The sequence below is a fragment of the Arachis ipaensis genome, chromosome B04 (assembly GCF_000816755.2).
Source record: "Arachis ipaensis cultivar K30076 chromosome B04, Araip1.1, whole genome shotgun sequence".
NCBI lineage: Eukaryota > Viridiplantae > Streptophyta > Magnoliopsida > Fabales > Fabaceae > Arachis > Arachis ipaensis.
Genome location: NC_029788.2, coordinates 114,905,424 through 114,920,533, shown reverse-complemented (window position 1 = coordinate 114,920,533; position 15,110 = coordinate 114,905,424).

Here is a 15,110-nt window from a genome sequence, read left to right as displayed (position 1 = left end):
GGAGCTAAAAATCAAATAATCATTTAACAAATAATTATCCATAACTAAAATCAATAAATCAACATCACAGTAAAAACAACAACTCTCATCAACATAATAAAAAATATCAATAGCACAATAAAACCAAATATCAAATAAATTATCAACAAAAATTCAAAAACAACAATAAATAATCAACAAAAACCATAAAATCAATAAATCATCAACAAAAATTTAAAAATAATAGAGCTAGAAATACAAAAAGAGCAATAACATAGTAAAGTCATTTTTTATCAAAAATTTCAACAAAAACACAATTTCTGTAATCATTTCCATAATTTCACTTTCAAAAATAGTTAATCAACTAAGAATAAACAAGAATGAGAGTATCAATTAATCATCAAGTAAGTCAATAACATAGTTAATCAACTAAAAACAAGCCAATAACAGAATTAAAATTCACTATCAAACAATGAACAAAGCCAATCAATCAAGAATTCAAATATTATAAACTCTAAATTTCTAGAACTTACATTTTTTTACTATTCTTTGCTTATAATATAATATATATTCTCACACTTTATTTACATATATTTATATACACATACTGTTGATCAAAAAATATTTTTGATAAAAGTAAATGGAATTGAAACGAGTCAAGTATGGTTTTTCGAGAAGACACGCGCGTAAGTATAAAGTTGGAGGTAGTCGGTGCTGATTTGGTTTTCGATTGTTTTGTTGATCGAGTGAGCCAAATCAAGGAGAAGACTCAATTCGAAAAATTGAGTAAGGCCTTTGAAAGAGTCGGTCGAATAGTTGTGAAAGTGGAAAGTTAATAGCTTTTATTGCACGAGGAGATCATGGGGAATATCTACAATCATACGGCGGGAACAGTTATCAAGAGAGACTGCACTTCAAATTTGAAATGTTATATTTAATTTTAATTAATTACTAATTAATCGTCAGTTATGTAAAATTAGCCTATAAATATTAAGAAATCTTAGTGAAGAGGGGTTAGAACTTTTACTCAGAAAAATACTCTAGCATTCTCACATCCCAGCGAATTCCTGAGTTTGCGATCGAGTTACATTTTCTGTAGGGTTCCTTCCATTTTCTTCTTTCCTTCAATTTATTTTTTTGTAACATTTCAATTAATTTTATTTACCAAGTGTTCTTTACCTTCATTTGTTCAATTTATCCTTCTGCATTTGAATCTTTCATGTTGAAGTCCTTTGATCCAATCAAAGGCATTTTATTGTCTTCTTTTAATTTCATTGCAAATCTTTCCATTTATTATTTATTTAGTTTTCAAAACTTTAATTTCTAAGTCCTTTTTATTAATTTACAGATTTACTTTATTTTAATTTTCAAATTTGGTCTAATCGAAGACGCTTTAATGCACTTCTAGAAAACTGGTACTCGCACAGAGGAGTAGGTTTCGCTCCCAGATCACTAGATATCGAACCACCATCGATTTGCTAAAAATCGACAAAACAAATTGGCACGCCCAGTGGGACAGTTTTAAATCAAAGTGTGTCAAATAAATATTTTTCTAGTAATTTTAAGTGTATGTGATTACGAAGTGGGAAAATCATTCACATGGCTGATGAATTATCGAATGTGAATGGTGGTTCATCCACCAATAATAGCATACCAATGTCCATACAACAAGCCGACGTATCTTCACGTTCGGAAGCTACAATTGGGACTGAAAGTATAGTTGTTACGACTATTCAAACTGGAAATGTTGGACGTAATACTCGTCCACGTGGTCCGGTGCCACCATATCAACCTCCATTAACTGCTGGTTGGCCCCTTTATGGTCTTCCCCCTGGTTATACCCCACCGGTGGGTGGTTTCATGCCGCTTGTCCGTTTTGGGAATATAAATGGAACGAATAATGTGCTAAACCCACAACACTCCGAGTATTCTCGTAATTATCATGTGGGCTCCACTTTGAATATTGCAAATTCGACGACAGTATATCGACAACAAGTGGAGGAAAGTCATCATGACTTGGTCAACTTATTGACTCAGCAAATGACTACAATTTTGAATCCTATGATGGCTGATCATGAATCGAGATTCGAGCGTCTTGCTAGACAAGTCGAAAGGATTGCTCGAATCGTCGATTACGATGAAGGTGAGAGGCACAATGCCTGAGGAAATAATGAGGGGATAGAAAATATTTTTTAGAATGAAAATGATATTCCAAATCAAGAAAATCCTCACGTGGTTCTTCGAGGTCAAAATGCTGATGATGTTATAGCCGGATTGCGTGGTGATCGTTATCAGGTTACTAGAATTGTAGAAGAAGTTTTAAATTGGGTTGGACTGAATGTTAGTTTTATGAATCAACCACATTTTGTGTCTGCATTTCCCCAAGTAGTTCAAATGGTTGAAGTACCAAGAGGAATGAAGACTCCAAAAATAACCAACATGTTGGAGAAGTTGGAGAATCAATTACTGAACATGTTGCTCGTTATTTGGTCGAGATTGGAAATCTAGCTAATGATGAAAATTTGAAAATGAAATTTTTTCCTTCGTCATTGACAAAGAATGCATTTACTTGGTTTTCGAATCTTAGACCAAATTCGATCACAACATGGAATCAGTTAGAAACTGCTTTTCACGCTCAGTTTTATCGAGGGAAAATGAACGTGGCAGTTACTGATTTAGTGGCTTTGAAACGTGAAGATGGTGAGACCATTGATGATTATTTAATACGTTTCAAAAATGCTAGAAGTAGATGCTATGTGTCATTACCTGAGAATGAGATAGTGAAAATAGCAACTATGGGGTTGGAATTCTATATGCGCAGAAAACTACTTAATGTGCATATTCCCGATTTATCCCATCTGGCTGAAAAGGTTCGACAGACCGAGCTCATGAAAAAGGAGAAATAAAAATATAAGAGTGAGCAAAGGTCGAAGAGTAAACCGTTTACTCGTAAAGAAAAGGTTGCATATGTAACCATGGAATCCTCAGAAGAGGAATTCGATTTCGAAACAGAAGTCGATTTAGCTGAACTTAAGAAAGGTCCTCCATATGTTTGCTCTTTACTGAAAAAGCTTCCTAGTAGTGAAAAGTCAAATGATTCAAAACTTAAAAGTGGAAAGAAATATAGTTTTGATATCTCAAAATCTGATTAGATTTTCGATGTGTTGCTTAAAGATAAACAATTAGTTTTGCCTGAGGGTAGAACTTTACTTTCCATAAAAGATTTGAAAGGAAAGCCCTATTGTAAATTTCATCAAGCAACTAGTCATTCGACTAACAGCTGTGTACGTTTTAGGGATTTGATTCAAGAGGCAATCATGGAAGGACATTTGAAATTTGATGATGGCAAGAAGGAGATGAAGGTTGATGTAGATCCTTTTGAAGTTGATGCTAGTTGTGTCGAACCTGGCCTAGGGGTGAACATGGTTGGCATGTCCAATGATTTTGATGTGGCTCTAGATGACTTTGAGTCACAGGTCAGGTCTGTATATCCTAGAACAGGAGATGGCTTGCTAGATTTCTTAGTTCAGCAGAAGATCAAAGACCAGGATGTATCTTTGTGTCCTCGGTGCAATGCTGTTTTCGATGCTGAAGCAGCGACGATCTTTGAAAAGGAGAGGATGAAGAAAGAATTGGCTCATAGGGAGGAACAAGCTCGGTGTAAGAACCGCAATTAATCAACCGGTTAATTAAGTGATTATATTGCCCCAAATTAGATTCCCAAAAAGTTAGAGTGAGAATTTGAGGATTTAAAGGTGGTTTTAGGACTCAGTGGGTCTTTCTGAGTCAGAAAATGTGTTTCCTGCGAAGAACTGTGAAAAATCGCGAACCGGCAGTTGAACCGGTTCAAGTCTGCCCGGTGCTGCGCGAGAAAAAGTTGAGACAGTCAAAAGCCTTAGAAAAATATTAGAAATAAAAAACCGGGCATTAATTTTAAAAGTTCGGCCCGAAGTTGGGCCAAACGGGCTAAAAACGCTAACGGGTTGAATCGGGCCCAAGTTGGGTCCAAGTCCAACATATATAAAGGTTCATTTAATGAACCCTAGCCTCCATAAACACTCACACTTCAGATTTGAGAGAGAGAGGAGAGGAAGAAGAAAACCCTAACTACCTCCATCTTCCCAAGATCATATCTTGAGTTCTAGAGCTCCGATTTGCGTGCCGTCAGCGGCTACGCTTTTTTTGCGACAAGCTGTACAATACCCACCCAAGAAACTCTAGAGGTAAGCTTGAAATCCTTCCAGTTCTGCTCTCCAAAATTTCGGGTTTTGTTAGGGTTTGGGTTAAATGGGTTTTGTGATTTTGGATGTTTAGGTTTGCTTTAATCCTTACTTAGCCTTGGATCTTGGCCATCAAATCTGTTGGGAGAGGTAAGATATACTAAACCCTTGTGAAATTTGATTTATGTTGAGCCCTAGGTTGGTTTTGTGGTGATTTATATGCATATAGCTTGATTATTGTGAGTTTGGAGCTTGTTGGTGCTTGTTGGAACTACTTTGGTGGTTGGATTTTGGTTGAAAGCTCATTTGGTTCATATTGGGAATGGGCCAAGGTATGGTTTTGGTTTTCTCTATGTAGTATATAATATTCATGGACACTTAGGCTAGTGACCTATAGGATAGGATTGTATTTTGAATGGTTGATGAGTTATTGGGTGCAATTGTATGATGATGATTGATGAAATGATGAATTTTGAGTTGATAATGATGATTAATGGTGATATGTTGAGGATGCATGATTTGTGAAGTTGAGTAGTGGATTATATTGATAAATGTGAATTTGATGTTGATTTATTGGTAATATAGTTGAAAAATTGTTAATGAAGTTGGATATATGAGATATATTGATATTGATGCTGTGGATAAGGAAAAATGTGGTTTGTTTGGTGTAATATGCCATAGAGTGTTGAATTTGATGAGAATTGGAGTTTTGGAGTGGCTTGGGTTGGTTTGGTTATGTGTTTTGAAAGGGAATTGTGAAAATTGTGATTTTGGGTAAAAATGGAATTTGGGTGAATTTTGATTGATCATAACTTTTGTCTCAATTTTTAAAATTTGTTGAAATTTGCTTAGAATTAAAGATCTTTCAAAACCCTTTAAAACATTATAAAGTTTGTTAAATTTGAAATTTTGTAGAGGAAGTTATGATCATTCAAAATTGGTGTTGAATTCTGAGTTTTCTGATATGTGCGGACGCACAGCCTTGTGCGCACGCACACCTTCCGAGAATTTTGACCTGTGCAGGCGCACACACATCTGTGCGCACGCAGAGGAAGGGAAGTGCGTGCTGGTGGCAGCGCCAGCACAGCTTATGCGCGCGCATATCTAAGGAAACATTTCAACCTGTGCAGACGCACAGGTTTGTGCAGACGCACACGTCGGGGAGAACTGTCTGTTGAGGGCGCTGGCATAGGTTGTGCGAGCGCACAGACCCTTTGTGTTTTGGTACCTGTGCGTACGCACACTTTCAAAAATTTCCTGGGCGTGCGCACGCACACCCCTGTGCGGACGCACACGCCCTGTTTTTCAAATTTTGCTTTGTTTTCAACTATTCTACCTCCCCAACAAGGTTGTAAGCTTCTATAACACTTTTTTTAAGACTTTTGGATGTAGTTTTGAGTATTGGAACATGGGATATAACCTCAGAGTCCTCGTAGATGATTATATGATAAATTAGAAAACGGAGGTTTAGGTTTCTGGTGTACTGAGAATGGGTTGGGTGGAGATTAAAGAAGAATTGGTATATGAGATGAGAACTGAGGAACTATGCGTTCGGAATGGAAATCATGAATTGGGGACGGTTGAGATGAGTCGAGGACTCGGAGAGAAATGATGATATTGATGAATATATATGAATTGATAACTAAAAGTGATTTGAGATGAGGAATGGTAATGTCTGGTGATGATGTGATGATGAGGAAATGATTGGATTATATCAGAGAGTGTGGAGCCTATACCTCCGGCGTGGCAGATACTTCTGCCGCATGATTTGTTGGATGTTGAGAGTGTGCGGGGCCTATATCCCCGGCGTAGCAGATTGTTCTGCTGCATGATTTGTTGTGGTTGGTCCCTTCTCTGCTGCAGGAAGTGTGCGGGGCCTATATCCCCGACGTAGTAGACTCCCCATTACATGAGTGTGTAGGGCACTATATCTCTGGCGTAGCAAAAAAGCTGCTGCATGAGTGTGCAGGGCACTATATCCCTGGCGTGGTAGAAAAGGCTACATCCGGGAGGATGTGTCGGGTTGGCAATTACGGATTGACAAGTGATATCACGAGCCAATAGGATAGACATTCATCATATGCATCTCTTATGTGCTTGTTTGCTTTGATTACTTGAGTTTGCCTAAGTGTATCATATGCTTACTTGCTTCTTGAATTACTTGTTATATATTTGAATAATACCTGTGTTTTACTTGCTTGTATTTTCTGTGTTTGTATGGACTTTGAGGAGGTTAGGTAGGCGGTGGCGATGGGATCACACGGAGGGTAGGATGGCGAAGGCTGTGGGACAGCGGTGAATAGTTTAGTTAGTAATCGCCTAAGATATATTTCCCTTTATATGCTATTAAGGTTTTAAGTCAAGATAAGATTTATGTGTATATGCTTTATGGTTTTAGTATGCTTTAAGATGAAACATTGTGATGGATATGGAGCTTAGGATTGCCTTCGGCGTCCTGAGGTCTTATATCCTACATCACTGGGCACTGTTACCATACTGAGAACCTCCGGTTCTCATACCATATCTTTGTTGTGTTTTTCAGATGCAGGTCGCAACCCACCTCGGTGAGTTGTTTGGGATGGTGACAGAAGCGGAGGATCCTGGATTATTAGTGGAGTCTTTTTTGTTTATCTGTTTATACATCTCTTTTTTATATTTTGTTTAGCCTAGAGGCATGTATTTGAGAGAACAAAACTTGTATAAGCTGTTTTTTTTCAAACTGTCAGGTTTCTATATGGTCTGTATATGGTTAGCCGGCTTAAACTCCGCGGGTCGAGGCTAGTTTCTTATGATATTATACTATTATACCATTACCTTGTTTATATCACTTCTGTTTCTTATGCCTTAAGATAGTACGTTTCTGCGCTTTTGAAATCCTGTATTTTGAGCTATATCCTTCATCGGGCTTCTAGATTATATTATTCTTTCTATATATCATACGTATAAGCTTTAGAACTGTCATAATCTCTGGTTAACCTTTGCTTTACGACGCGAGGTAAAGCTTAGGCTAATTAGGGTGTTACACTCAGCAAAGACAGCCAATTTGATGTGTGGAGGGGTCTAGTTCAAAGAACCCTCAGCATGATGTAACTGGACCTTTAAGCCGATCCCAGGCTATAGGTGTTCAATGGATTAGGAATTATTAGGAATTCCAAAGGCGTGATCATCTGTATCGATGTAACCCTCAGTAGGGGCATCGAGCACCTTCCTGAAATCAGTATGCCTTCTATCGGGGACGAGCCAGAGGTTATCCAAGAGGTAAAGGTGGAGGAAAAAGTTTCAATCGGAATAAGAAGCTTCAAATAGAGACAGGAAAAGAGATAAGCAAGGGGGCAATGCCTTCTGTGCATTCTCGGATTGTCTTTCCTTCTGATGGAGAGACTTACTCTAATGAAATTCCATCACCTGCAAAGATGGAAAAGGGTAAGGCAGTGGCTCAATCCTCTGGGGTCGACAAGCATAAGGATGTTGATGTTGATGAAGAGTATTTTGATGAAGGAGATGATGATATGGTAGGAACGATTTCGATCATTCCAACTGAATACCTTGGGGAATGTGAAAGTAATCCAGATGAGGATTTTGATCAAGAAGATGAAGGGGCTTTCTCCTTTATTCGCATAGAAGATGAGCCAGGGTTTTTTTCCGGCCAATTGAAAGGCAAATGTCTCATCTACGCCCCCTTCATGTTATTGTAATACTGAATGGGTTTAAAATAAATAAGGTGTTGATCGATGGTGGGGCAGCGATTAGTCTTCTGCCTGAGAGGATGTTGGGAAAAGTAGGAAAGCATCCTGATGATCTGGTCCCTACAAACATTGCTGTGACTGACTTTAGTGGAACCTCTACACCAGCGATGGGGCTGGTCATTTTGACAGTAAAAGTAGGGTCTTCGGAGAGACATTATGTGTTTGTGGTAGTGCCATCGAAGGCTTGTTATAATGCCTTACTGGGGAAGGATTGGAATCATGGTGTAGGTGCTGTACCTTTAACAGTGCATCAGAGCGTGCTTCTATGGACTAAGGAAGGCAAACCTGAAATTGTCAAAGCAGATTCGAGTCTGTATGTCGAGCAGATGCATGTCGATTTTAGAATTTATAATAAAAAATTGAAGACTTTAAATGTTGATCGATCTCTAAATCCTTATAATTGTGAAGGGTGTTATTTGACTTCAGAAGGCCTTTCGGTAAGTTGCGTTATCCAGACATAGGCTTCGAACCGACTGGTTGTGATTGTCTTTCTCTAAGACTTTGAAGGCTGCACCATGAGCCAGGTTGATGGGATTTCCGACTACCTGGCAACATTACATAATTATTTAAATAATTTTCAGCTTTTAGAAAATAAAAATGATTCTTCTGATGAAGTTGAATCAGATAGGGTTAGTAAATTTGTTAATAGCAGTATGTTCGATTCGATGCTTCCAGTCGAATTTAGTTATGATTTTCCTACTTCTTGTAATGAAACTAATGATGTGAGTCGGACTGCCGATTTAATAGCAGAGGCCCATTGTGTAGAAAATAAAAGTAGTAATGATTTAATCGAAAGTTAAGTCTCTTCTATTTCTAATGATTCTATTGATTTTACTTTCGATTGTATTTATGATTTGGAGCCTTTGGGGTTTGAAAAGTATTCAATTAAAGAAGATGATCACTATAAAGGGTTTGAATCTCAGGATCCTTTAGAAGAAATTAATTTAGGGACTCATGATGACGTTCGAATTACGTATATTTGTAAAGATCTTGTTGATCCTTTTCGAACTGATCTTTTCAATTTGTTACATGAGTTTAAAGATTGCTTTGCGTGGGATTATCATGAGATACCTGGTCTCGATCGTTCATTAATAGAACATTGATTAGCATTAAAACCCAATGCTCGACATGTGAAGCAAACCCCAAGACGTTTCGCTCCTGAAATCAATGTGAAAATTAAAGAAGAAATAGAACACTTGATCAAAGACAAATTTATTCGAACTGCACGTTATGTGGAGTGGGTATCGAATATTGTCTCTGTAATGAAGAAAAATGGGAAGTTAAGGGTGTGCATCGATTTTCGAGATTTGAATAATGTCACCCCAAAGGATGAATATTTTATGCCGATTACGGATATGTTAATTGATTCTGCAGCAGGAAATGAAATTCTTAGTTTCATGGACGGTTATTCTGGATATAACTAAATTTTTATTGCGGAAGATGACGTGGCTAAAACTACCTTCCGTTGTCCTGGGGCATTAGGGACATATGAGTGGGTAGTTATGCCTTTTGGTTTAAAAAATGCTGGAGCGACATATCAGCGAGCAATGAATGCTATTTTCCATAAGTTTATTGGAAAATTTATGGAGGTATATATCGATGATGTGATGGTCAAATCAATTTCTGTTAGTCAGCACATAGACCATTTAAGAAAGGCATTCCTTACTATGAGGAAGAAAGGGTTAAAAATGAATCCTTTGAAATGTGCTTTTGGGGTATCGGCTGGAAACTTCTTAGGTTTTGTTGTTCATAAGAAGGGGATAGCTATCGATAAAAATAAAGCAAATGCAATATTAGCTCTATCTGCACCCAAATCGAAGAAAGAAGTGCAATCTTTTTTGGGTAAGATAAATTATCTTCGAAGATTCATTTCGAATCTTTCGGATCGAACTAGGGTGTTTGCACCCTTAGTGAAATTGAAAAATGGTTCAAAATTTGAATGGACCATAGAACATCAGTTGGCGTTTGATTCAATTAAAACTTATTTGTCTAAAGCCTCGATTATGGCAAATGTTCGTCCATCTGAACCTTTAAAATTGTACATTGCGGCATTTGAAAATACTATAGGCTTTATGTTAGCCCAAGATGATGAAGACGGGCATGAACGGGCAGTTTATTACCTTAGTCGAGTACTAACTAATATCGAAACAAGGTATTTCCCGATTGAAAAATTATGCTTGTCATTATATCATGCTTGTATGAAGTTAAAGTGTTATATGGTGGCTAAATCGGTGAAAGTTATAGCGCAAACTGATCTTATTAAATATATGTTAAGTTTCCCTATGTTGAGAGGACGTTTAGGGAAATGGATGTTAGTGTTAACAGAATTTGATTTACAGTATGTCCCGGCAAAGGCTGTTAAAGGACAGGTCATTGCAGATTTTCTTGTAGACAATTCGAAAGATCTGCATGACCAGGGGGCAAATATAGTTGATGTAGAAGTCAACTATTAAAAATTGTACTTCGATGGATCCAAGCATAAAGATGGTGTAGGGGTTGGAATCCTCATTATCTCACCGGAGAGTATCCCATCAGAGTTCTTGTTCGAATTAAAGTATCCTTGTTCCAATAATGTAGCAGAGTATGAGGTTTTGATTTTGGGTCTTGAAATTTTAATCAGTAAAGGAGTCTTAGAAGTCTAAATTCTAGGAGATTCACAGTTAGTTTTAAAGCATTTGTCAAAGGAGTTTAAGTGTAATAATGAGACGTTACAAAAATATTTAGTAATTACTTGGGAATTATTGACGTCTTTTCAAAAAGTTTCTTTGGTGCATATCTCTAGAATTCATAATGAAATTGCTAATGAGCTAGCCCAAATTGCTTCAAGGTATCGGGTCGGCCCGGAGACTTTTAGGAAGTTATCTAGTATCCATCAAATTTTGGTACCAGCAAATGAAAGAAAGGTCTTGTGCATAGATGGATGGGTGGATTCTGATTGGAGAAAGCCGATTGCTCTTTATTTAAAGGATCCTAATGTTACAGTTGATAGGAAAATAAAATTACGAGCAATGAATTTTGTCTTATTGGCTGATGAATTATACAAAAAAAAGATTGATGGAAGTTTGTTAAGATGTTTAAGTCGAGATGATCAAAGCATTGCTTTGGGTGAAGTCCATAATGGTATATGTGGTGCCCATCAGGCAGGGAATAAGATGAGATGGGTATTGTATTAAAACCATGTATATTGGCCGTCTATGATAAAAGATTGTATTAATTATGCAAAGGCATGTTTGGAATGCCAAAAGCATGGTTCAATTCAAAAAATTCCTGCATCTGAGTTACATTCGATAATAAAGCCATGGCCATTTAGAGGTTGGGATTTGGATCTAATTGGATTAATTCATCCTCCTTCGTCTAAGCAACATAAGTTTATCTTAGTAGCAATTGATTATTTTACAAAATGGGTTGAAACTGTAAACCCCGGTTAAATTAGTAGATAATTAGTCAATAAAATAATTTTTAATAAGGAGAATTAGAAATGTGAATATTATATCAAATTAGGATAGAGCTCATCGAAACGAGAATTTTAACACCAATTTCAAAGAAAACGGTCCAAAATTGGACCGAACGGGCCAAACCGGTTAAACCGGACCCAAACCGGGTTATGGGCCCAATTAGTCCAACAATTAAAAAGAGCCACGGGCTCTTGTTTTTCTTCATTTCCCTCAACGACGCAGCAAGCCTCCCAGGGAAGAGAAGAAGAGAAATTCGTTTACGGTGAATTCAATTTCCCGTAACTTTCCCGTTCGAGCTCCAATCGCTGCACCGTTTGCAGCCACACGTTCACCGCGTTGAGCTCTACATTTCTACCGGAACAATTTTATAGGTAACTTGCTATTTCACTTCAGCCTTTCATTTCCCCCAATTTTCGAGTTTATTGAATTTCTTTGAAGGTTGTTGTGATAATGAGGTATTTTGTGTTAAAAGCCTAGGATTTGTGAATTATGATTCTTAGTTGAATTTTGGTTGTTGAATTTGAATATTGTATCAGTTTAATTGTTGATCTGAGGTAGATTTTTTGTGGAGATTGTTATGATAATGAGGAAGGGAATGTTGAATTAAAAAGAATGCAGGTTTGGACCCGAATAGGGTGGCAAAGTTAGTTGGAGGTATGGAGGAATGGCAGTATAGGACTTAGATTTAAGGTTAAGTTAAGTTAGGATTAAATATTTTTAGGAAACCACCTTTTATGGCTTCTGGTTAATACTTTAAGCTTTATAATCTGAGTGTTGGCGTTCTAGGATTGCCTCTGGCATTCCCTGGACCTTATATATTATGTGTGTGGCACCTTTACCATACTGAGAACCTCCGGTTCTCATTCCATACTATGTTGTTGTTTTTTAGATGCAGGTTGAGAGGCATCTCGTTAGGCGTCTAGACTCTTGAAGCGGAGTGGTTACTAGGATATTTTGTTATGCTATGATGTATATATATATACTTAGCTTTCTCTCCACATGACTTATTCTTTTTTATCCTCTTAGAGGTTTATGGAGAGGCAGGATTGTGTATGTGTTCTTTTGGGTTTTGGATATGTATGTATATATGTGTAAATATTCTCCGGCCAGTCTTGACTTCGCAGGCTGAGTTAGGAGCTTGTTATTTTGTATCTTTGGCACTCTATTTCCACTTCTGTTATCTTATGTTTAATAGTTATGGTTTTCTTAGTACGCAAGTTAACTCGTTCCATGAGCGTTGCGCTTTTATTTCGCGATTTTTATTTCTCCTATTTTTCAAGGCTCCTAGCATATTATAATTCTTCTGCTATTATATGTACTCATTTTATTTTAGAGGTCGTAATATCACACCACCTTCGTTTTACGACTTAAGCGTAAAGCTTAGTGTGGTAGGGTGTTACATTATGGTATCAGAGCAGTTCGTTCCTATAGAGCCTGAAAGACGGACTGATTGTACTTCTGTGCATTCTCTGTATATGTGTGTATGTGCTATTAGGATATCTGATTGATATATATGGCATAAACGTTTGTGAGCATGCATTTGGAACTTAAAGCATTAGACCTGCGATATTGAGACTGATCAACTTAATATCACTTGTTTGGTGTGTATAGGGACCAGATGTCGACTCGCGGACGCGGTCGCGGGCGAGGTAGAGGTAGGACAGGCACCGTTACTCTTGCTTCCATAGGGACTGATCCAGTAGACTTTATGGCTGCCCTGGGAAATATGACTGCAGCTATGCAGGCAACAGCTGAGGCATTGGGTAATCAGATAAATCAGGATAATCATGAGAACAATAATGATGAGGATGGTCCTATGACACTTGCTACATTTCTGAAAGTTCATCCTCCGACTTTCAGGGGAACCTCAAATCCCACTGATGCAGATAATTGGATTCAGGCTATAGAAAGGGCGTTATAGGCACAACAGGTTCCTGAAGAGCAATGGGTTGAATTTGGAACTTATCAGTTGCAAGGTGAAGCTCAGTATTGGTGGCAGGGAACACGACGTATCCTGCAGCCTGATGGTGCTGCGATTCCTTGGGAGGTTTTCCGGACAGAGTTCTATAAGAAATACTTTCCTAATTCAGCTAGAAATGCCAAGGAACTTGAATTAATGCAGTTAAAGCAAGGACAGATGACTATTGCTGAGTATACCAGTAAATTTGAGAAGTTATGTCGCTTTTCTCGTATCTGTCAAGGTGCGCCTGAAGATTTTGCTGAATGGAAGTGTATTAAATATGAGGGAGGTCTTCGGAGCGATATTCTGAGCTTCGTTGCCCCAATGGAGATTAGGGTGTTTTCTGAATTGGTGAATAAGAGTAGGGTGGCTGAGGATTGTGTGAGGAAGGCGACAGCAGAGAAAGGAAGTTTGAGGGTGCCTTTTCAGAGGCCTTTAGGGAGGAATTTTGCTCCGAGAGGTAGGAATTTCAAGCGTGGAGGTTTTGTTCCGCAGCAGACTCAGGGTCAAGGTAATTACAGAAGGCCAAATACCAATGCTAGTCAAGGAAAAAGGTTTGGAAAGCAGCCACAGCAAGATCTGAATTGTCAGAAGTGCGGAAGGTATCACCCTGGAGTTCCGTGCAGTTCGGACTTGGAGTATGCTATTCTTGTGGACAGCCCGGGCATATGGCCACCAATTGCCCGGAGAATAAGAAGTATGAGACTGGTAGGGTGCAGCAGCCAGGGAGAGTATACACCACTTCTACCATAGGTGCTTAGGGATCTGAGACACTAATTAGAGGTAATTGTGAAATGGCTGGTAAAATCTTAAATGCTTTATTTGATTTAGGAGCAAGTCATTCATTTATTGCATTTGAAAAGGCCCATGAATTAGGATTGAGAATGGTGGTTTTAGGTTATGATTTGAAAGTATATAATGCTACTCATGAAGCTATGGTGACTAGGATAGGATGTCCACAAGTTCCCTTTCGAGTACAACAGCGTGAATTTGTGCATGATTTGATTTGTTTGCCTATGATTGGTCTTGATCTCATCTTGGGGTTGGATTGGTTATCCAAGAATCATGTTTTGCTTGATTGTTCTGAGAAGTCAGTACAGTTTATGCCGGAAGGGTCAGAAGCACCGGTTGTGGTGAATAGTTACTATTTGAATTCTATGATAGTAAACTGTTCTAGAACCGAATGTCAGGGTATTATGTTATTAACTGCGGGAGTATCAGGTGATAATCAGAATTTAGAGCAGATTCCGGTTGTATGTGAATTTCCAGATGTGTTTCCGGATGATATTAATGAATTCCCACCTAACCGAGAGGTTGAATTTGCAATTGAGTTGGTACCTGGATCCAGTCCAATTTCGATTACTCCTTATAGGATGTCGCCTTTAGAAATGGCTGAACTGAAGGCTCAGCTAGAAGATCTGTTGGGTAAGCATTTTATCCGACCAAGTGTTTCTCCGTGGGGAGCGCCAGTGTTACTGGTAAAGAAGAAGGATGGGAGTATGCGGCTGTGTGTCGATTATCGGCAATTGAATAAGATCACTGTGAAGAATAAATATCCGTTGCCTAGAATCGATGATCTAATGGATCAGTTACAGGGTGCCGGTGTGTTTTCTAAGATTGACCTGCGATCAAGGTATCATCAGATAAGGGTTAGAGATGAGGATATTCCGAAAACTGCTTTCAGAACCCGTTATGGTCATTATGAGTATACAGTGATGTCTTTCGGGTTAACTAATGCCCCGGCAGTATT